This window comes from Schistosoma haematobium, chromosome 7, assembly GCF_000699445.3.
Source record: "Schistosoma haematobium chromosome 7, whole genome shotgun sequence".
NCBI lineage: Eukaryota > Metazoa > Platyhelminthes > Trematoda > Strigeidida > Schistosomatidae > Schistosoma > Schistosoma haematobium.
In genome coordinates this window covers 4,311,113-4,333,574 of record NC_067202.1, presented here as the reverse complement: position 1 = coordinate 4,333,574, position 22,462 = coordinate 4,311,113, and the positions used below count along the sequence as shown (strand labels likewise).

The 22,462-nt window shown below is 34.4% G+C and overlaps 1 protein-coding gene across 1 annotated transcript in view; it reads right to left on the bottom strand.

Annotated features, from left to right (window-relative positions):
* Positions 1-22,462, bottom strand: part of RASGRF1_1 (Ras protein-specific guanine nucleotide-releasing factor) — a 170,800-nt gene that overhangs the window by 116,649 nt on the left and 31,689 nt on the right. The window contains exons 4-6 of the mRNA XM_051217838.1: positions 16,041-16,147; positions 6,103-6,250; positions 1,528-1,605 (exon numbers count right to left, since the gene is read on the bottom strand). The gene's annotated coding sequence lies outside the window, so the exon portion shown is untranslated. The remainder of the gene's footprint in view (positions 1-1,527; positions 1,606-6,102; positions 6,251-16,040; positions 16,148-22,462) is intronic.

Genomic DNA, 22,462 nt, shown 5'->3' with positions numbered 1-22,462 from the left:
ACTTGCATTCTAGAGAGAAATCAGTATTCCATATGAGTTCGAACCCAAATCACTGAGATTCCTAATCTGAAACTTTACCACTGAATCATTTGAGTCTCAGTTGACTTCCTTCAGGACTAGACCGGTGGGTTTACATCTGTACAAGGCAAATATGACATAAGACACCATTCAATAATTGATCGATGTATAATTGAGTATCCTTAGATTCGTTTTAGAACCAGATATGTTACTTTGTAGTAAATGTCATGTATATTGTTGAGATGCTTTAAAAATTCGAAAAAAACCATAAAAACACCTGATAAAACGGTGGTTTTCCCTTTTTAAATATAATTCCAGTTTACAATTATTTGATCATTGAATAGTAACGAATGTCATATGTATCAAGTTGTTCCGAGTGTTGGTAATCGAATTCAGTCTAGCAAGTTGTAATGCAATCATTATTGTCAGTGACTAAACATCATGTGCATTGAGTTGAGATGACAGACAGTGGTTAAAGGTAATCGACAGTAAAACAGTAGACTTTATATTTCGAAGAAATAATCTTTGAATGCTAATCAAGTGATTGAATTTCGTAGATATATTGAAATTCAATCTTACAGGAATCATCTGTATAGGGTTGTGGAGATTACTAAGCTTTTGATTGAAATCATGAACCAATTGATGTTAGACCACCATTGAAAACCTGGAAGCAGTGGATGGCCACTTCTTCTTAGTACGAGACTCATCAGCAGTGCGCATCCACGACTCCGCTCGCGGGATTCCAACCCAGGGCCTTCAGTCTCGCGCGCGAACGCTTAACCTCTAGACCACCGAGTCGGCATCTAGCGGTGTTAATGTCTAACCTCAACCAATCCTCGAAATTACGCGACCATCTTCCATTGTACTGAGATTTATAGTTGTCTCTACCCGACACGGATTAGCTTCACTGGTCACAGCTTCTCACTAGAACTCCGAGAATTCCCCCACGAAGCTAGTCATTGACGAGCACATGGTAATTATCAGTATCGATTCTCACAAGATTGTTGATGCACCTTGTTAATAAAAGCGTTAACTAGCATAAAAATACAGATCATACAGGATTTATCTCCAATTCTTTCCGCAATAACAAAAAAACACCTTGATCTACTGTTTCTTTTCGTTTCTGTTTAATCAGTAGGAAAGATGACAAAAAAGAAAGAAAGAACCAAGGGATTGAAGGAAAGGATAAATAGTGTGATAAATATATGTATCTGTCTGAAGAAGTACATCATTTCATCATCATCATCATCATCATCCAAGTCATCATCATCATCCGAGTCATCCGAGTCATCATCATCATCATCCAAATCATCATCATTATCATCATCAACAACAACAAAACTCATCACCTTTACTATCCCATCTAAATTCGATAAAAATGATTTTCCCCTTTTATGATTTCATGATGTATGCAGAATTTATTGTTACATTTTGGGAACAAGAACAAATGTCTATACACATATTACATAATAACAATAATAATAATAATGGTTATTATTAACATGATACCTTTTTAACTTTTCTCAACTCTTCTGATTCATTTTCCAATTCTAAATTAAATCGACGATCAATCCGATATTCATTGAACTGAAGATAAAGAAAAACAAACGAAAAAGAAACCAATAGAAGAAAATTGATGAAAATATACGAGGAGAAGAAGATGAAGAAGAAGAACAATCGAGATGTTTTTTACGTACATTTGAAATAATGAAAGAATATAAAAGAAATATCAAGACAATCTGTATAAGATACATGTTATAATTTGTCGTTTAAATGCTTATTGTCATGGCTCTTTTACTGGTATTTTATGTATCTGGTCGTCGTTGATTGTTATGTTGGAAACGCTTATCACTTATACTTGGAACGAGGGAGCTTTGCGATTCCCATGACGTGAAAGTAAAAACACAAAGACTGGTATAAGTGATGATTTATTAACCCCAAGACACTATGACGACGACAACAACTCAAGTCGAAAATACACTCATTTATATATTGATTGTACACCCATTTTGATCAATAATTAGGATTAAATCACATACTCAGTTATAACAACTCACATACTGAGCATAGTTCATGTCAAGTGAATACAAGAATATCTCGCATATTATGATCAAGAGTAAAATATCATACGAGAAAAGGAAACAACTACTACATTGAGTAATCATTACATTGAATCAAAGTGGAAGTAATCTTGAACAAAACTCATAATGAGTAAATCAATCGAAAATTGTTTTTTCTTTCCATCATATCAATACAAAGTGAATTAAAACTTTATCATATTGTACAAGCTATTGGCTAACAGGACTCAGTTGCTAAATGGATAACATGATGGTGTTTGAAGCGAATGGTACTGGGTTCGAGTCTCGGAGTGGACATCAGCTTTGGGATGCATGTACATGCAGCTGACGAGTCCTAAATAGGACGAAATGCGCGTCTTACTGGATTCCACTTCTAATCATTATCCATTTCTGCTTGTAGTGATTGTGACTTAAAATAATATCGAGACAATCCATATAAGATGTACGTATGCCAATAAGAGACTGATCAATCGCAGTACTAAACATCGATGGGAAGATTCAAACAACCAATACAAAAACAAATTACAATATGATATATATAGTTAAATTTACGAAGCCTATTAGGCTAATCTCGAAGTGTTGTTGTACCAATATGAACGGATGTTATTTGGAGGGAGTATATTATTGAAAATGAATATTTTAATCGAATGAGTCTTGTGAAGATAGATTTAGTTTGTAAGTTCTAGTTTTTTTCCCCAGAGATTTATCACATTTGAGGTATTATTAAAAACTAAGAAGAGTTGAACAGCTGTTGAGTCCTAGTATGGAGATCTTCTGTAGTGTATACTTACAACCTTTACTGGAGTTGAATCCAGGACCTTCAAATTTTATGTCGAACACCTTACCATTAGAATCATAAGGATAGGATGCAATGATAAAATTTCAACTTTAGTCAATATGCAATATAGCGTGACGATTGTCTATTGTCATTGTTGATAACTGTTTCATTTTCAATGTGTCTAAGCTTCAGCAGTGATGACTTCTTAATAGATTTTCTAGCACATCTTGAATTAAGTAACTAGTGAGATGACTGGAATAGTTTACTTGAAATGGTTTTGTGAAGGTTAATTTCAACTTTAGGCTGGATTCATCTCTAACTGATTTCAGATGGGAACCATTGACAGAACAGGTTGTACTAAATGGATCTTTTTTGGACCAAGTTTGTAAAATCTATCTCAATGTTCAACTTAAACCTCACCAGTGGTTGAGCTTCAGAACCTTCATATCTCTCAGTAAATATAACACCGACTTTAATCCTTTAATGTGGAACTCAATTATTTATACCTTCACATTCAGTCAGTTTGTAATACAGTATGATACAATGATGATTATCTGACTCATTACAGAGTTGCTTTAAACAGGTCATAACTTATCACTATGCTATGGAGGAGAATTCTCGGGTTCTGTGGAGGAATATTCGTTTTTTAAGATAGTGGGAAAGGGTGCTAATCGTTAGATGAAATGTAGTGACAGAATGTGGCTGATTGATAGCTGCTCACTAGACCGAATTATCAGCGTAAAGAATCAAATGAATTTGTATCAGAAGATTAAAACTGACCAATAGAATGGGGTTTGATTTAATGGACTAACTTGTCTGTATGCAAAATATTAACAACCAGTATACGACAATTACTTAGCTAAGTGGTTTGAGAAAAAAACTGGTTTTCGTCGTGGATATCGACAGTAAAAACGAAGAAGAGAATTAAGGTTGGAAATGTGTGGATTGTTGAACTCAAATTAAAATAATTTAAAGGGTATAAGGCTCTCATTACAAGATTTGTATGTTATAATGATATAGTCATAAATGCAGGCTGTTGAAAAGATCCACATCAGGATAAGACATAAGTTCAGAGTCCTTCATAGTTCTCATATGTTCCTTGGGAGATTTCAATTCATATCAAAAACTATATTCGAATTCAATTGATTTCTACAATTTACTAAACTGAATAATATACATTCATTTTTGGGGGTTATATTAACAAAGATTCCTCAATCAATCCAATTTACACGAAGAGATGATCTTAGTTGTACAACCACTGAAAATCAAAAAGCATCGATTATTTGTCTCTTCCTAGTACGGAACAGCAGTTAAGATATACTGTGTTATCCATTTGTGAACTTATAGGAAGTAGGAAGGAATTCAATAACTTCAATGAATAACTTTACAACTGGATCAAGTTGTTCAAACTTGAGGTGATATCAAATATAAAGGGGAACAACGAAATCAGAAAAAAAATTCAACTTGGATGGTTGAAAGTAGTCAGCGTGAAATCTTCATATTCACATCACGAATAGCTTTGTGGTAGTGTTTCCGACTATAAAGCTAGACGATCTATCATCAATCCCCTCGACATTTAAGGATGTGCGTCCCGTAGCAACAAACCTAGGTCCTCGGTATCCTGGTGACTAGCACTAGTCACATGACATCGAAATAGAAGTTACGAGATGCTAAATTACTTATGTAGTAAACGAGAACTTAGGTAGGGACAACCTGATTAGAGAATAATCTTTGTAAAATATGAGAATCATATATTGAATACTTCATTTGCAAATTCCCATCATTTGTTCTTTATATTCTGTATGATTCCTCTACTTTACAATTCTTTTCTCTTGCCCTTTCTACTCTCTTCAACTCGATTTCCTTAGCCTCCTGCTTCTATGCATCCCACTTCTGATTAGTGTTATGTACTACTTATACTTGTCAATACACGTAGCATACACCACCATACTAATATCCTTCTTTATTTATTTATTTGAACACATAAATATTAGTACAAGAAGGCACTAGATATATATGGGTCACACAAAACAATGAGAATGGGAAGAGAAAAAGAATGTAAGGTGCGTGTAGGAAAAAAAAGAGAGGACAATAACGACCAGAGATTAGTGTATGGTAGTGAAATGTTAATAATAATAATGGTTGAAACGGAAAGGTACAACCAGAAACGATTCTTTCCATTAACGAAGTTACTTTCACTTTTGTGAAAAACGCAATAAAAAGTTACAGCAGAATCTCCACTGGCTTCTATTCTGAGCCATATCTCATAACGTCTCTAGCCAATGTGTCGCACCATCTCTCGGACTTCAGCCAGGGAGTTGTGAAGGAACAACAAAAGCCAGTCCTGTACAGCTTTCTTACATACCATGACACCATGTCATACACTGACCACTTCTCCGCCTTTTCCAACCAGTCCCAGCGTCGGCAAATAGCGCACGACGTGCAATTATCTGGAACGGCATTCTCAGGACATATCAAAGACACCGAAGTCTGTGTTTCAGGATGGTGTCGCCAATTGAATTATCGTCGCTGTGTCCGAACACACGTTGCCAAACCTTTGCATTACTAACATGGTGGTGCCACTGAATGTCAACAATCCTTCGTAGACAACGATGATCAAACACAGAGAGCTGTCTAACATCCTCAACTCCGAGAGGCCGTGTTTCACAAGCATAGAGTAGAACTGCTCTCACCGACGCGTTGTAGATCCGATATTTTACAGTCAGACTGACATCACAAAGGCTCCAAAGATGGCCCAGATTGGCATAAGCCGCTTTGGTTTTCATTATATGTGCATCGATCTCATCACTCACGCCACCACCAGCACTTATGCAGCTACCCAGATACACGAACTTCTCGACTACTTCTATCTGTTCACCATCCAGGGTGAGTACAGGATTGGAATCCTGCCAGTCTTGTAGAATTACTTTGCACTTCGAAGGTGCAAAGCACATACCGTACCTACGGACACTGAATGCCAACTGATTAAGTGCGGGTTGTATGGCTTGGGTATTATCGCACAGTAAGACAATATCGTCCGCATACTCAAGGTCGAGAAGTCTTTCTCCAGTCAACAGATCCACACCACCATTACTTACATTCATCACAGCTAGAAATATTGTTTTTATTCCAATTAAAATACTTATATTCTAAATCAATACATTTTCAACTTAATCCATAGGACTCAATCAGTACAAATGTATTATCCAAATGTAAAACTCAACCTACTTCATACTTTAATTGTTTTATTTCAGCGGTTAATTCTTCAATTTGTTTAACATAATGCCATTTAGCTCGTTGTTCTGTTTCAAGTATTTGTGATAAATGTAATTGTTTCTGTTCAGCTTCTTGTTTTAATTCTAACAATTTACTGAAACTAAGAAATAAAATATATCTTATTTGAAAAGAGAACAAAGAACAATGAACAAAACGAAAGAAATTGGTCTCTTGTTCGATTAATTTATGAATATAAATTTTTGATTGATTAAGAATTAGCACTTTACTACTAATGTGTTCAATAAGTAGTAGATAGACTCAACTGAAAATAACTCGTATAAGGTTGTGGAGATTATTAAGTTTTTGATTGAGATCATGAACTGATTGATGTTAAACCACCACTAAAAACCTGAAAGCACTGGGCGGCCTTGCTCACAAGTAACTAGCTTCGTGAGGGAATTCTCGGAGTTCTAGTAAGAAGCTGTGACCAGTGAAGCTAATCCGTGTGGGGTAGAGACAGGTATAAATCTCAGTACAATGGAAGATGGTCGCGTAATTTCGTGGATTGGTTGAGGTCAGACATCAACCAAAACTGATTGGTTTCTAGATTTCAGATAGGTATAGTATAAACACGTTATAAAAAAAGCTTTCGCTTGTGACGTGCAGTGTCCGAAATCTGATACTGATATATGATATACTAAGCGCTAACCCTCCACTGACTACTTGACTGAAAACACAAGATTGAATGAGAAAGTGCATTGGACTGCCGAATGAAATGCAAAAATATTCATTCATACATATATATACCACTCTATCGTTAAGAAAACGATCCACCGACCCCAACGAAATGTACTTGACGTTTGACCTATTTCTGATTGCCATCGATTGACCTTTTGCTGTTTTTGATTGGCTCTCCATATCACTTTCCCACTTGTTTGATGTTGAACTAATCATATATATATTCAGTTCAATGGTGATCCTCATAGCACAGCTTTTAATGATGACATTTTGTTGTCGGATATGTGGCAAACTTTTCAATTGTGAATTATACACCGACAATCCAGTTTACAGATAATGATTGTTTATTTAAAGTTCACTTTTTTATCAGTAAAATTAACTGATAGTATCATAAGACTAGTAGCTAACTGCCAACCTAAATCGACACTGAAATGACTCAGAGCACTTTTCTCTTCCTTGAATTAACCTTATTTATTTAGGCCTGATACTCCCAATGGAGCATAGGCCACAGACCAGCATTCTCAAACCCACTCTGTCATGGGCCTTCCTTTCTAATTCCATCTAATTCTTGTTCATTCTTCTCATGTCTATCTTCATTTCCCGGCGTAATGTGTTCTTCGGTCTTCTTCTTCTCCTTTGGCCTTGAGGATTCCATGTGAGGGCTTGCCTTGTGACGCAGTTGAGTGCTTTCCTCAATGTGTGTCCTATCCACTTCCAGCACTTCTTCCTAATTTCTTCCTCCACTGGGATCTGGTTTGTTCTTTCCCATAGTTGGTTGTTGCTAATAGTGTCCGGCCAACGGATCAGAAGTGTTTTGCGTAGACAACTGTTAACAAACACTTGTGTCTTCTGGATTATGCCTTTCGTAGTTCTCCAGCCAATAAGCATGAAAACAATTTGAATCAATATATTAAAACTTCAACTCATATTTAGGTTTTTCACGGGCTTATTATCTTTAAAATGCTTGTAGTTGTTTTTCTTTTTCACTTCGAACTAAAGTTCTTTTCAGTACAGCCACTTATTGGTTTACCTATTTACGCTTGAATTCGTTTACATATGTTATTATAGAATAGTCTGTAAATCAATTTTCATAGTCTTGACAGTATATGTGATTTGAATCATTGAAATATCGAAGGCACTGTATTATGAGACAAGTATCCTATCATATTTTCTAAAGTGTTAACACAATACATAGGAATCTCACAGTAAGATGAAACAGTCGTCCTAGTGCTTCCAGGTTTTCCATTCTGGTCTAGCTTCAATTGATTCATGAATTAAACTATTGAAGTGACAATATATAGGTGTTTATTATTCTGACATACATAAATTCAATTGAGAATAAACTTCATATTGTCAAGTCATCTAAATGTATCGTAGTCAGTAATTACAATTATGTTTTCGTTTACTCAATCACTCAATTGTAAATATATTTTGGTATAATTTTCATTATAGAAGTGATTGGAGGCATGTCTTTTTCCATATTGTAATTTTTCTTTCATCATAACTGACTGAGCTTCACTTGACACATCCATAGCATGATGTAATGATGACATCGTTGTAGAAAACTACATTTTTTATGTGTGTCAACTAAAAATAACACAGCATAAAACACACCCTACATCATAAATGGTTGCCAGGTGCCAGATCAACATCTTGAATGAAAATGAGGTTTATCCCTACCCATTAGTTGGTATCCTTTTTTTCGATTTCGCTCGAAAATCAACCACCCAGTACAAGAACCTTATTTTAATGAGTATCGAACTTCAAAAATAAACGATCACAGGAAACTGTTGAAAGAACATATTATAAAAGTAATCACATTATGAGCTTTAAAACTTTGGAGTACTTAATCCATTGGAGATTGATACAAGACATCATTTATTTATGTATGTTACGTTTGGAGAAGTTTAACTTCATGTTAAATAATATCAGATAACCGATTTCTGGGTTTCTTATTTAAATCAATTTAAACAAAGATAAATTTAAAAACAAGTGGATTTCTGGTTAGCCATAGAACCCGGGATTCATGCTTCATCCTATTCAGGACTTATCTGTTAGCTATGTATTCTGTTATATCCTGACGAGTATTATGAATGGTGACTTTTGGGAACTATCTCTGGATCAATGCGATAAATATATTTTTATTGTATAATTGTGAAGTAACTATACTATGCATATTCATATTCCTCCTATTATAAGCTTTATTTTGACCCATAGATTATTATTATTATTATACGATTTACCGTTCGAGAGTTATACCCAGTCTATTAATTACTATCTCCCACATTCACATTCACTTTTGGTTAAATCTTGTACAAATGTTGTTTCCTATTTTATGGTACGATGTGGTCTGTTTGATTGGTATATAAACCTAGTATGTTTGAAATATAAGGATTCATATCACAGAGGCTGAGATTGGTGTTCTAGACTCTAACTAAGAGGTAGGGCTAGGAGAGAAGGAAGACCGATAAGGACTCTAGAGTGCTCGTACGTGTTTTATGTGTCGCTGATCCAGTTGATAATTCACTGTTCTCTGATTCACGGTATCATCAATTTTCATCACATTAACAGAACATAGGGCACAAGTTATAACTATCCTCCCGTTCCATTTATTCGAAACATTTTTCTGTTAGAATGTTTAAATCAATGCAGTTCGCTTAGAGAAGGAAATATATCACGACTAATCAAAGATTCAATCTTGAATATTAACTATGGAATAATTTAAACCTGTTAACAATATTGATAATATATATTACAAAAATTTTGTTCAGGGAACTTAATATTCATTTCATTAAATAGTAGTGTGGTGTGCGCTACTTATATCAACGTGAGTAGTATATAACGATAGTCAGAATTAGAATATTTGGAAGCAGAAGGTCGAGAAAAAACGAATGGGAACACAAAGCAATTAGTACGGAAATGCAGGAACAATGAAGTCTGAGACGATTGACTGATATTTGCAAAAGGAACAGTTACGTTTGAGACAATTGATGGATATTTTACAAATGAAGTATTCACTGTATGCTACTCAAATTTTACTAAGATGTGCTGTAATTCTGCATTGAAATACATTCAATTGTCCTTGTTTGTGTTCTCTTTCACTACAGTGTCAGTAGCTAGACTGAAATCACTTGGCAAAACACTATGTTGATGAGTTAAAATGGAACTTAACTATCACTACAAATCCTCTATACTGATAACTTTACACTACTACTGTAGTGTGTGCTACTGATGTCAACAGATAAAAGTAGTATGTATCATCAATCGAAAGTGGAGTACCTGGAAACAGAAGGATGAGAAAATCAAAGAGAAAAGAACCTTAGCAAAGAATAATTAGTGTGGAAACGAAAGAACAATACAGGTTGAGACGATTGATTGACATTTTACAAATGAAGTATTGACTGTATCATTCTCAGATTTTACTAAATAAATCTGTAATTTTGTGTTCGAATACATTCGATTGCCCTCCCCCCTACTACTTGTGTATTCTCGTTCAGTATAGCACTATTTTTTATTCTAATCTTTTTCACCACCCACCACCACCACCATCACCCCCCTCTATATCCCCCCCTAGGGAAATTATCTAATTAATCAAAACATGTTCTCAATATAAGTTGTAATTTATTGTCTATAATGAAATCAACTATTATTATTATTATTATTATTATTATTATTATTATTATTTATACATAGAATTTTAATCATAAATAATTCTATAACAGATCCAAATCTATTTCCTTCCTTTTCTTAATCATAGAAACTAGTTATGTAATACTACGCTTATGGTTTTTATTAAAATGATAATAGTTTTTTGTCAGCGGTTAGTTAAAAACACAACGAAACTCTACTAATGTTATTAGTTGCTAGTAGGAGATAAATTATATATATATATACACCTCATTTATTGGGAATTAAATTGATTTATTTTACCCTGATAAAGGCAATCCATACTACTTACATACATTTTTTGCGTGACTACTTAATTCTTTTATTATTTTTGTTTCTCGCTCTCTTAATAATGATATAATTTAAACAATCTATGTATGTTCATTTGTCTTAGTATTTACTATTATTATTATTATTATTATTATTATTATTAATGTGACTCTATTTTTTTCAGCTATTCTTATTATTGTTATTATTTCAATAGTTGAAATCACGAATCGATTGAACCACCATAAGAAACCTGGAAGAACTAGACGGCTGTTTCGTCCTAATATGGGACTCTTCAGTAGTGCACCGGCTAAATGGTCTAGTGGTTAAGCGCTCGAAAGCAAGACTGATAGATCCTGGGTTCGAATCCTACTAGGAGAGATCGTGGATGAACGATGCTGAGGAGTCTCATACTAGGATTAAACGGCCATCTAGCACTTCCAGGTTTTCCATGGTTGGCTTCAAGTATGAGTAAGAAACAGTGACCAATGGAGTTCAACTGGGTCTATTGTGAGATAGTAACTCACTGATGACAATGGTGGATGTGTCGTTCAATTTCATGGACTAGTTGAAGTTAGAGATTAGAACCACTGGCTGCCAGCTCAGTGGTCTATAGGTTATACGTTCTCACGCGTGAGACCAATAGGTTCGGGATTGGAATCTCGCGAGGTGGGATCGTGGATGCGCACTACTGAGAACTCCCACAGTAGAACGAAACGGCCATCCATTGCTTCCATGTTTTCCATGGTGGTCTAGCTTCAATTGACTCATGAATTCAACTATTGAAATTACTACAATCTCCACAAAACCCCTTCTCATATTATTATTGTTTTTATTATTATGTTACTGTATCCGTAGTTTCAAGAGACACTTTTTGAAATAATTATTTTGACCATTGGGTCAATCTCAGTTAGAGTACTATACTTAAACCTAGGGAGAATTTGACAGCATTTTCATCTTAGTGTATGAATTCATAGTAATGTTTACTCATAAATTCATCCGAAATCAGATCCAGGAATTTGATTTATCAGCAGATCATAGATTCTGGGTCGGAACTGTTGAGGACAGTTCACTATTGAAGAGTCCCATACTAGAACAAAACAGCTCTAAATTTCCCTCTAATTCTTTATTTATTGTTACCTCAACTTTAATCAATATATATGCAGATTAAACCGATCTTCACAAGATCCCTTCAACAAAAAGTATTTCATAGCATGTTCAGAAACAAAGAATATGGTTAAGCAAACACTTGATGTTTTCTTTTTCCTCTTCTTCCTCTTCTTCTTCTACTTCTTCAATAACTTCAAATGTCTCTAACTGTTAGTCGTTTATTATGTACAACTTTAAGACATTATTGTTCAAGTCATTAAGTTTTTTTGCTTATAAAACACTGTTTACTGACAAATGGATTGACATTATACGATAGTATTATGTTTTCTTTTAATGAACACATATAGATAATTGAGAAATATGATTACCATAGGTAGTTTATAGTGATTATTAACTTTTATAATTTAAGATACAGTTTGGTCTGAATCAAACAATCATTGGAAGGTGGTTGAACAAAATCTTAGATTAACTAGTATTAGACACGTATGTCGTTGTTTGTTTGGGAAATAGTTTAGAAGTTAAACGTTTATCGAGAAACTTGAAGATCCACAGTTTGATCTATGGTTAAGTTGTCAATGGACACTGGTGAGATAACCTCATACTAATGTAGTGAACAAAAACAACAGTGGGATAATTAAATGTATTAGAGCACAAAATTTTAGAGTATCTCAATAAAATCTGAGAACCATATAGTAAATATTTAATTATCCAAATATCAGTCAATCATATCAAACTTGACTGTTCCTGTTGCAAATATCAATCCATTGTCACAATCGATTGGTTACTGGGTGGTGATCAATGTCATGTGTGTCAAAACTTTATTTAGTGCAGATCGAATGCTATCGACCATGTTGCAATGTGGCCACCAGTCTAGCATTCTATCTGCACTAAATAAAGACTTGACACACATGACATTGATCACCACCCAGTGATCATTCAATTGTGATTACATCTCAGTCCCACAGGAGGTCGGTCGCGGCCCGGACAGCCCAGTGGTAACGTCTCTGACTGTGAAGCCGGGTGATACGGGATCGAATCCACCAGGGAGCACCAGTCCCCTCAAGATTACAGGTACACACTGCTGACGAGTGCCAAGTAGTACGAAACCTGGGTCCAGGGTTTCCTGTCGACTACCTCCAACCACCATCTAATCAATCCATTGTCTCGGATTTCATTGTTCATGAGTTTTCATACCAATTGCGTTCCGTTCCCGTTCTTTTCTCATTGATCTTCTACTAAAATACATTCTATGCCTGACCACCGTCATATACTACTTGTGTGGATATAAGTAACCCACACCACACTAAGATTAAACAACTGTTCAGTAATTCCTAGTCTTCAATGATTGTTTAATCAAGATCAGTCTATTATGTTAATTAAGTTTAGATGTAAGATACTAGGCGGAAACGATAACACTCTTGATAAAAAATGGTGAATTTTTGTCAATTGATGTGACAACAACATATACTACTTATGTTGAACCACGACTTACCTGCTATACTGAGTAATAATAGATTAGCTTGAGAAATGATCTGTAATAGTCAGATCAAGGCATAAAATCAATCTATAAAATCAATAATTGTTGAAATGTAACATACCAATAGTTGTAGACCTATCAGGTTAAAGCTTGAAAGTCACAATCAATTTTCACTTTCCTCAAAATATTCAACATGGATTCATATACACATATATGTTCTAGCTGATATAAACTAGATAGAGGTCAATTAGATATAATGCTCAATGTGTTTCGGATATTCGTTTATTTAACCTTCTCATTAATTCAATCCATTTTTTTTCATTCAGTAGTATAACATTTCGACGAGACTATAATTTATGGATGAACCAATGAGGTATAAGATAACAAGTCTCGAGTTTTGGTGCGAAATTCACTCATCCATTTGGTTGAGTAGTGTTTTGGCATTATATCTGATGTCAGTTCGCGATGAATGCTTGAATGCTATTACGAGTTCACCTTACTCGGTAAACGGAACGAAGGTCAAAGATACAGGGACACGTTAGGTTGTTATAATCCGTTGTCCCCGTCCCTGCTAACTTGGTCAAGAAGTCTTGATGAGGCGTAGAGAATGTATTCTACAAGTATTATGTCACGATAAGCATAATGAATGGCAACTTTTGTGATCCATGTATGGACCAATACTATACGTATATTTTTATTGTATAATTATTAAGTAACTAAACTATTCATATTCGTGTCCCTCTTATTGTGAGCTTTATTTTGACCTATGAACTATCATTATTCAATTTACCATTCTTGAATTATGCCCTTCCTATCAACTACTACCTCCCTCATTCACAGCCACATTAGGCTAATTCTCCTACAAATGTTGCTTCCTATTTTACGGTATTGTATGGTCTGTCTGGTTGGTATATAAGCCCAGTATGTTTGAAATAAATAATTGATATCGCAGGGGCTGAGATTGGTGTTCTGCACTTAACAGGCAGAGCTAGGCAGGAAGCAGGACCAATAAGGACTCTATACTGCTCGTATAGGTTTTATGTGTCATTAGTCCGATCGATAATTCACTGCTCCCTAATTGGCGGTATCATTACGTATAAATTAACAGGGCACACAAGTCACAAATTATAACAACAAACACTTAGAAAACATGAGGTCGCTAAGCACACAAATCAACCTTATTTATACAATGATAGAATCACCCTTGGGAGAGCCACAAAATAGCGTACTAAAAAAAATCCGTCGACCAATGACAGTCAAGGATTTCCGAGTGGGAAATATAAGCTGTAGGTCAACTAAGTGACTCTTGGCGCGAAAACATAAAATTCAAATTTTCAGAATAAACTTACAAAATCAGGACCTTTTCCAAGTGAGTTCTGAGGATCTAACATCCTTAACAAATTTTAATAATTCACTGTGATAATCAATACCTGTAAACTAGGTATCTCGATCTCCAAATTTTGGGGAAAATTTGACCCATTTTGGGGAAGTTGCCAAAATTTCCCCAAACTTGGGAGATTTCAGGGATCCATGAATCAATTTTAATGATTTATTATAATCAAATTTGAAGAGTTAGGTTAAGTGACTCTTTTAACGGTCTTAGCAAGCTAAATCTCTTATTCGGTCATTTATGAACGAATTTAACATCTAAGATTAGGATTTAAGGTCAAAACTTCAGATTACCATTAAGAATTTTAGAATTTTGTTTAGTGTTAAAGATTGGGATTAAATTTTGTAATTATTCTGTATGTAAACTAATCCTAAGCCTAAGTCTTAATTTTAACTGCCTAATGACATTCTTACCATTCAAACTAATCATCTATGTTCGATAGATAACATAATGTTTTGATATGTATGCTGTTACCTTGAGGAGTCTTGATCATTCTTGACGAGCTAGTCTGTGTTCTCAAGGTCAACTACAACACTGTTGAGCTTTTGGAATAAACAGGGCATGAATGAGAAAGGAGATGCGATATTCTGATATTAAAGTGTTCAGCAAAAACTGTTATCTTCTTTATCGCATCTCTATCGTGACCAAAGTAGAAGACACTTGAATTATGTTTTCATTATCTTTAGCGATAAACTTTCAACATTTTAAAACCAGTTTTAACACGGATAGGTTATACAAAATCAAATCAATACTCTTATTTTCTGTTCATAAAGTAACCTTAGAACTAAAGCTTTTTCTATACGTTCTACTTTCAGTTACTTATTCGAGATCCAAAAGTGGGAGATTTTTAGGAACTATAGAGCAGTTTAGCAAATCAATGAATAAGTATTCAAGTGAGAGATGTATCAAAAGTTAACTGTTGAACTTATCTACTAAATCTTATTCACTCTGTTGTATGTTTCCAGGTTTCATCTCTTCTAGACCAATACTTACAGAAGAGATCGATTTCACGTTTTTCCAATCATTTCTACTGATGAATAGATCACTAATAAAGTCTTAGACTGTGAAAATGGGTTAGTCGGCTTCAAATCCTACAGCAAACATCTTTCTCCTAAAATGTTCCAGATATACCTTGTTGACAATTGATAGACAGTACAAAACTCATATCATTTAGAGTTTCCTGCCTTCCACTTCTAACTACCTAACTTGTAAAAGTTACTTAGAGAAAGAAATCTTTCATTACATAATTTATAACTTTCATTATACTCAAATAACTTATAATTCATAATAACTAATTATTACCTGGCACCATTGATTGCATCAACCCACATGAAATATTCTTCTTCAGTATCAGCACGTAGATCATATTGACGGACACCTTCTTTACGATATGATATCGTGAAGTAGTTCTGTAAGTGAAAATGAAGAAAAAAACGACAAGAAATTTTTTATGTAACTTGTTTATTATTTCAAGGACCATATAAGGTAAATGGTAAGTGTATATTATAACGGATGACTTTCGAATAATCACAATGAAAGTTGAGCGGTTACTAGCCAATCAGAAAATAGCTGTTATAAACAGATAGTTTGTAGAAAGAAAGGAATACCGGGTTAGGATTTAAATTTGGAATTAAGTATTAAGTGGTTACTTACTTACTTACTTACTTTAATTTACTTTACTTTACTTTACTTACTTACTTACTTACTTACTTACTTACTTACGCCTGTTACTCCCAATGGAGCATAAGCCACCGATCAGTATTCTCCAACCCAGTGGTGGTTAGTAGTCAATTTTTTGTTAGGAAGTATAAACTATGGTATTGCCTTAAATGTGATCTACGTAAAAACAATTGATTATTTAACTCAATTTGAAGTGGTTTGAATTAAACCGTTGTTAATATTTTTCACTGAGATTTGATCAATCTTGGTTGATATATGTACATCCTGAGCGGATTGCCTCGATATAACCATTATAATAAAAGAAATAGAACAGATGGAATAGGGCAAGTAATGAAATCTAGTATGCGCGTTTCGTCCTATTTAAGACTCGTCATCTGAATGTACCTTCATCCCAGAGTCCCTGAGTGAACATCAACTCTGAGACACAGGTGCATCCAGCTGATAAGTCCGAACTAAGACGAAACGCGCATCTTTGATTCTACTGTTAGCCACTATCCATCTTTGCTCAGAAATATAAATAGACTTTTGAAAATAAAACTGTAGATATCCGATAATTTTTTTACAAGTTACATTGAAACAACTGTAATTTAGATTGATAATTCACCTCTGCCAACGCATTAATCAATAATTTTTCACTTATCTCATCTTTTTAATCCCCAAATTTTTCTTTCATTCAGTAATAGAATTCAGTTTAGAAATGATATAAATGGAAACATTCATGACCTTGAAAAGATAAAGACTACAAACATGAAGGCAACATGTATTGTAATAAAAATTTGAATATTAAAGGAAAGATAACGATGTTTTCATTGTTTAAATATTATCTCCTAATGGTTTATATTAGGGATACTACGCCTAACTCAGGATCTGAAAAGTCGGAAAAAGGAAAATTTCGCAAATGCGATAAAAATGATCTTGATGGTCTAGTAATAGTATTCCGACACTAGACAATGGGTTTTAAGCGTTATTTAAGCCCTAAGGCTTCAGGCTAGGCTATTTTGATTACTACCCTACATATGCGTTGTATGCAGTATAAGCTATATGGCTATGTAGAGCTGAAGGTCTCATATGAGACTGGAGGTTTGCCATTGATATTGTGGGTGGTTCAGCATTGCTTTGACAAGTTTTGCTGACTGTTCATGTACAAAATTGGTTTGCTGGTTAACCAATTTCATTCATACTGGTGGTTGCTTTTCAGTGTTCTCAAGAGCCATTGTCATTGGGACATTGTAAGGTATGTCGCCATTGCTAACATTAATGAGTTTGATTAGGTCAACTTTGACCTGTTTGTGCCCTGCATAATTGATTCACGTGATCATTGATAGGAATAACTATACATGTAATGTGAATGTGTATATGAATGATGGGAATGGTTTACCACGTGCTTGGTACCTGTGAGGTTGCGCTGTGGTGGACTAGACGATATATAAACGCAAAAAGTATCAGATTGCAGCGTTAATGCCTATACGGTGTCTGGTTCTCCTGTTAAACGAGGTTGAGCTGTACTGTTTGAGTTGTCACGTGAAAGACTGGATGGTGTCTGGTTCTCCTGAAAACCCACAAGGGTATATTATATAACTGTGAAATGGTTTATATTGTGATAATATATCAGTTTTGTTTTCAGATCAGAGAAATGATCAATAGTCGGATTTAGATTGAAAGTTTAATGAATAACAAAACTTTAAATTATGTAGAAACGAATTTAAACTATTCTTCTTCTTTCATAATCGAGAGTGAAAAAAACAAATAGGATTGTTTGTTTTCTATGAATACTTGAGTTTTTTCTTCCAATATCTTATTATTTTTATGATCGATTTAAACACATAAAAATTGGTACAAAGAGGCATAGAATACCTATGCACTACACAAAGCACTTGAATTTTGTGTAGACTGTGATACTACCTGGGTGTCCAAACCGAAGTAGTGGATTTTTTCTTGTGAGGGGCACAAATCGAGCCTTTAGCCTGAAGGTCTAATCTACAAGACAGTGGAGCAACGTTAGGAGATGCAGTCCCATGATAACCGGTGATCAACAACAGGTTCATACGTCACTTGTCTCCTTAGGATCATGGAAGCTATGTACACCATTGACTTAGAATCAGAGTTTTCCAACTCCCCTCGGTAGATCCTCCATATCCACTAACCCGGTTAAAGCGCCGGACATTCGCTTTTCGTCCTCTCAATCTCGTAAACAACATTAATGCCGCGAGAAGGTAGTGGGTAGGACTTCCCTGATAGTGGTTATATACGCGTGGACATGTGAGAGCATTTCGAGAGGTAGAGCTGGCTCTCTCCACCCTCGTCCGTACCAAGGTATTTGGGGGCACATGATTGATAGTAAAATTAATTATTTCAAGAAAAAAGTTTTCGTGTACAGCTGGATAGTGGCTAGTAGTAGAATCCAAAAGTGTTTTGTTCTAAATGACCCTCAGCAGCGAGAGATGAACCTGCATCCCAGTGTCGGCGTGAATACATAGGTTCATACCCGGTACTTTTCACTTCATACACTCAACCCACTACTTACTGGGCACAAACCAGTCGATATCTGGATTCATTTTACGCTTTAACATTTGAAATGAAAAGTATTGAGTTCAAGTTCGTGTTCAGTATTCAGAATTTTCGAGCGTTTTCCACTTAATTGCTCGTATTTTTCATCGGAGAATTTTAGGCTAGACTACAGTAACATATTTTCAATGGTTGTCCAACATTAATTGGTTCATGATCTCAATCAGAAGCTTAACAATCTCCACAACCCTATACTGAGAATACATCAATGTTTATGAATAGAATTGTAACTACTGACAAAATTTAATTAAGTAACTAATTAATTAAGTTTGAAATGTTATACATTAACGCCGTTGGATGCCAGCTTAGTAGTCTAGTGGTTAAGTTTACGCGTTCGAGACCTAGGGTCCTGTGTTCAAGTCCTACGTGTGAGATCGTGAGATGCGCACTTTTTATTAGTCCCGTACTAGGACGAAACGGTTGTCCTGTACTGACATATTTTCCATGTTGATCTAGCTCGAATCAACTCATTAACTCGAAAAAATAAAGTCATTTCGTTCGTTAGTATATTTGGAATTACAAATTCCTTCTATATTCATACAAGTTCAATTTCCCAACGAAAATAATAAACAAGAGTTTATAAGTAAGTAATGAAAACTGACAGTAACTAGGGGGGGGGAGTCTTTTATCTTATCTATGTTGAGTTCTTTATATGAGCATTTTTTATTATTTTTTTGATCTCATATGTATATTGCATTCCTTTCCCATAATCTAACATCTACTTTCTAAGTTAACATTATTCATCTCTTTTAAAATGGATGCTTGACAAACATATTCTTTTTTAAAAAGGTTTGGTTTATTATAACATCTCATTTGTTTCATGAATATGTTTAAGAAGAATTATTTCTCAGTCGACATCATAGAGACTATTAGTACTATGAAATTAATGGACATCAACCGTCTGTCTACTCAACAGTATTGTGTATGTGTGTGTTTGTGAATGTATGTGTGTGGAAAAATTCATACAACCGCCAGAAATTAGAATTTATTGGAGAGGATATAAAAAAGTAGAAGAAGAATTCTTGTTAGCAGTAATATCTCCATGCTATCACTATATCTACATATATATATATGATCTATCTGTATATATCTGTATGTAAGTATGTATGTATGTATGTCAGTCAGTAACAACATAGAACTTCGTACGTACGTACATCAGTTCGAGTTACCACACCACATTAGCACACAGATGCAGTGGTCGATTCAAATCCCGTAGTGCTAGATGTAGTAAAATTATAAGCTGTAATCAGAAAAATTAGAGTTTGAAGATGTGATTCAAGGAGTATAATCCAGTGGAATAAATTTGGAAAGAGAAAAAGAAAAGGGACATGAAGAATGTATGTATGTATGTATGTGTCTGTGTGTTTAAAATTAATACCCTCATATAAATATTATGTCTCATTACATGTGTACATCATAAGGATACGGTCACTACTTGTTTAATGATTATTAGGGAAAGGAAACATAATTACATAACCATTACATTTGTCATTTGTAATAATAATAATAATAGTAATAGTAGTAGTAGTAGTAGTAGTAATAATAATAATAATAATAATAATAGTTTGAATGTTATGCAAGAGTAAACTCTTCAAATTTCATCTCATCAAGCCTATGTTATCATTATTCGTAATAATAATAATAACAGTAATAATAAGTGAACTAGTAATTTCAGTGTAGCGTTAAATATACCTTGAAAATTGATCAAGCGTTTAAAATATTCTACATACATGGCGACAATCATAAATGAACATACAACAATACATACATACATACATACATACATACATGCAAAAAGACAGGGTTGACTTAAGATGAGATATATAATATGTTTTAGAGGTATCTTTATTCGTATCAGAAGGAGTTTTCTGTGGAAATTATAGTTGAGATCATGAGTCCATTGAAACTAGACTACTATGGAAAATCTAGAAGCACTGAACGACTGTTTCATCTTATTGTAGGACTCCTTTGCAGTTCTCATTCAATATTCTAACTCACGAGATTTGAACTCAGGACCTATCAGTTTCGCACGCAAACGCTTAACTTCTAAACCATTGAGCATGATGGTCTAGCTTCAATTGACTCATGATCTCAACCATTGAAGTTTCTATATTCATTTGACAAAAAAATGTCTGGAAACGGTGATTGATCAGTGCATATAATTAGAAGAAAAGCTTCAAGCTTACAAATTCAGTATGGGGTTGTAAAGATTGTTGAGCTCAAATATAGATCATAATCATAAATCGATTATTGTTAAACCACCACCATATTAGAGGGAAATGATCGCCTAGTGCTTCGAGATTTTCAATGATGATCTAACATTGATCAATTCATGATGTCAAGTTGTCAGTTGGAAAGTATGTTCTTCAAATGCAGATATACTTCCAGGTTTTATCATAATTACCCTTAAATTAAAGAATTTCTTTTTTCATTCGGTATGTGTTCTTAAATGTGTTTTTTCCTTATTCTAATATTTGCCTTTTATACCTTTTATAATGATGATATGTTGAAGTTATACTCAACGTTTTCGGTATTCAATAAGGGTATTGTATCCAATAGCCCATGACATTTACTTATTCACTTAGTAAGTATCGCATATAAGGGGGTAATTTTTATTAGAAAGTTCATTTCAAACACCTGATTTGATCTTAAACGATCTACTATGAACATCTTTGTGTAGCTCTACTTTATTATACACCATTCAACCATCAAATGAACAGAAATATTAGCTAAACATTGAAAAAAGTTGTGAATAATCTTTGACTAATGAAAGTTTCATTCATGAAGTATTGAATTCAATATCTTCTAGTAGCTTTCCATCGTGTTTTTGATATTGTACGAAGTTGAAGAACCTTTTGGAAACTAGACGTTTGGTTCTAGATTAAGGTCGTACAGTATTGCTAACCTACGATTTTTTCTTATATTGGATAAAATCCATGCTATTTAGATCTTCCACTGAATATAAATTCATTAGACAACTATTTCAGGATTCAAATGGTCTACATTGAGAACCTTGATCGAGTTTTGTAAACTGGAATAAGATTATCCGATTTAGTTCTCAATGAAATACATTTGATCCGGTAAAGTAACTGGACACCATTCATTTGCTAGGTTTGAAGGAATTACGAGTTCACTTAGACTGTGAACGAAACAAAGACTCAGTGACCAAAGAACAATAAACTAGCTATTCTGCTGCGTCCCAGCCCCGATAACTAGAGAGAAAAGTCGAAGTCCGAACGGGTAAGTATATTCCACAAAAAAAGCCAGAAGCACGAGTGATAACAACAGACACAAATCGAAACGTATATATATACAACACAAAATCGTCCTTGGGAAGCGTTACAAAATAGCATACTAAAAGACACGACGGACCAATAACGTTTAAGATTCTCCCAAGTGGGAAATACGACATGAAGATGAAAAGAGCGCTTTTGGCGCGGAAACAAAGAAATTCAAATTTTCAAAATAAAATTACAAAA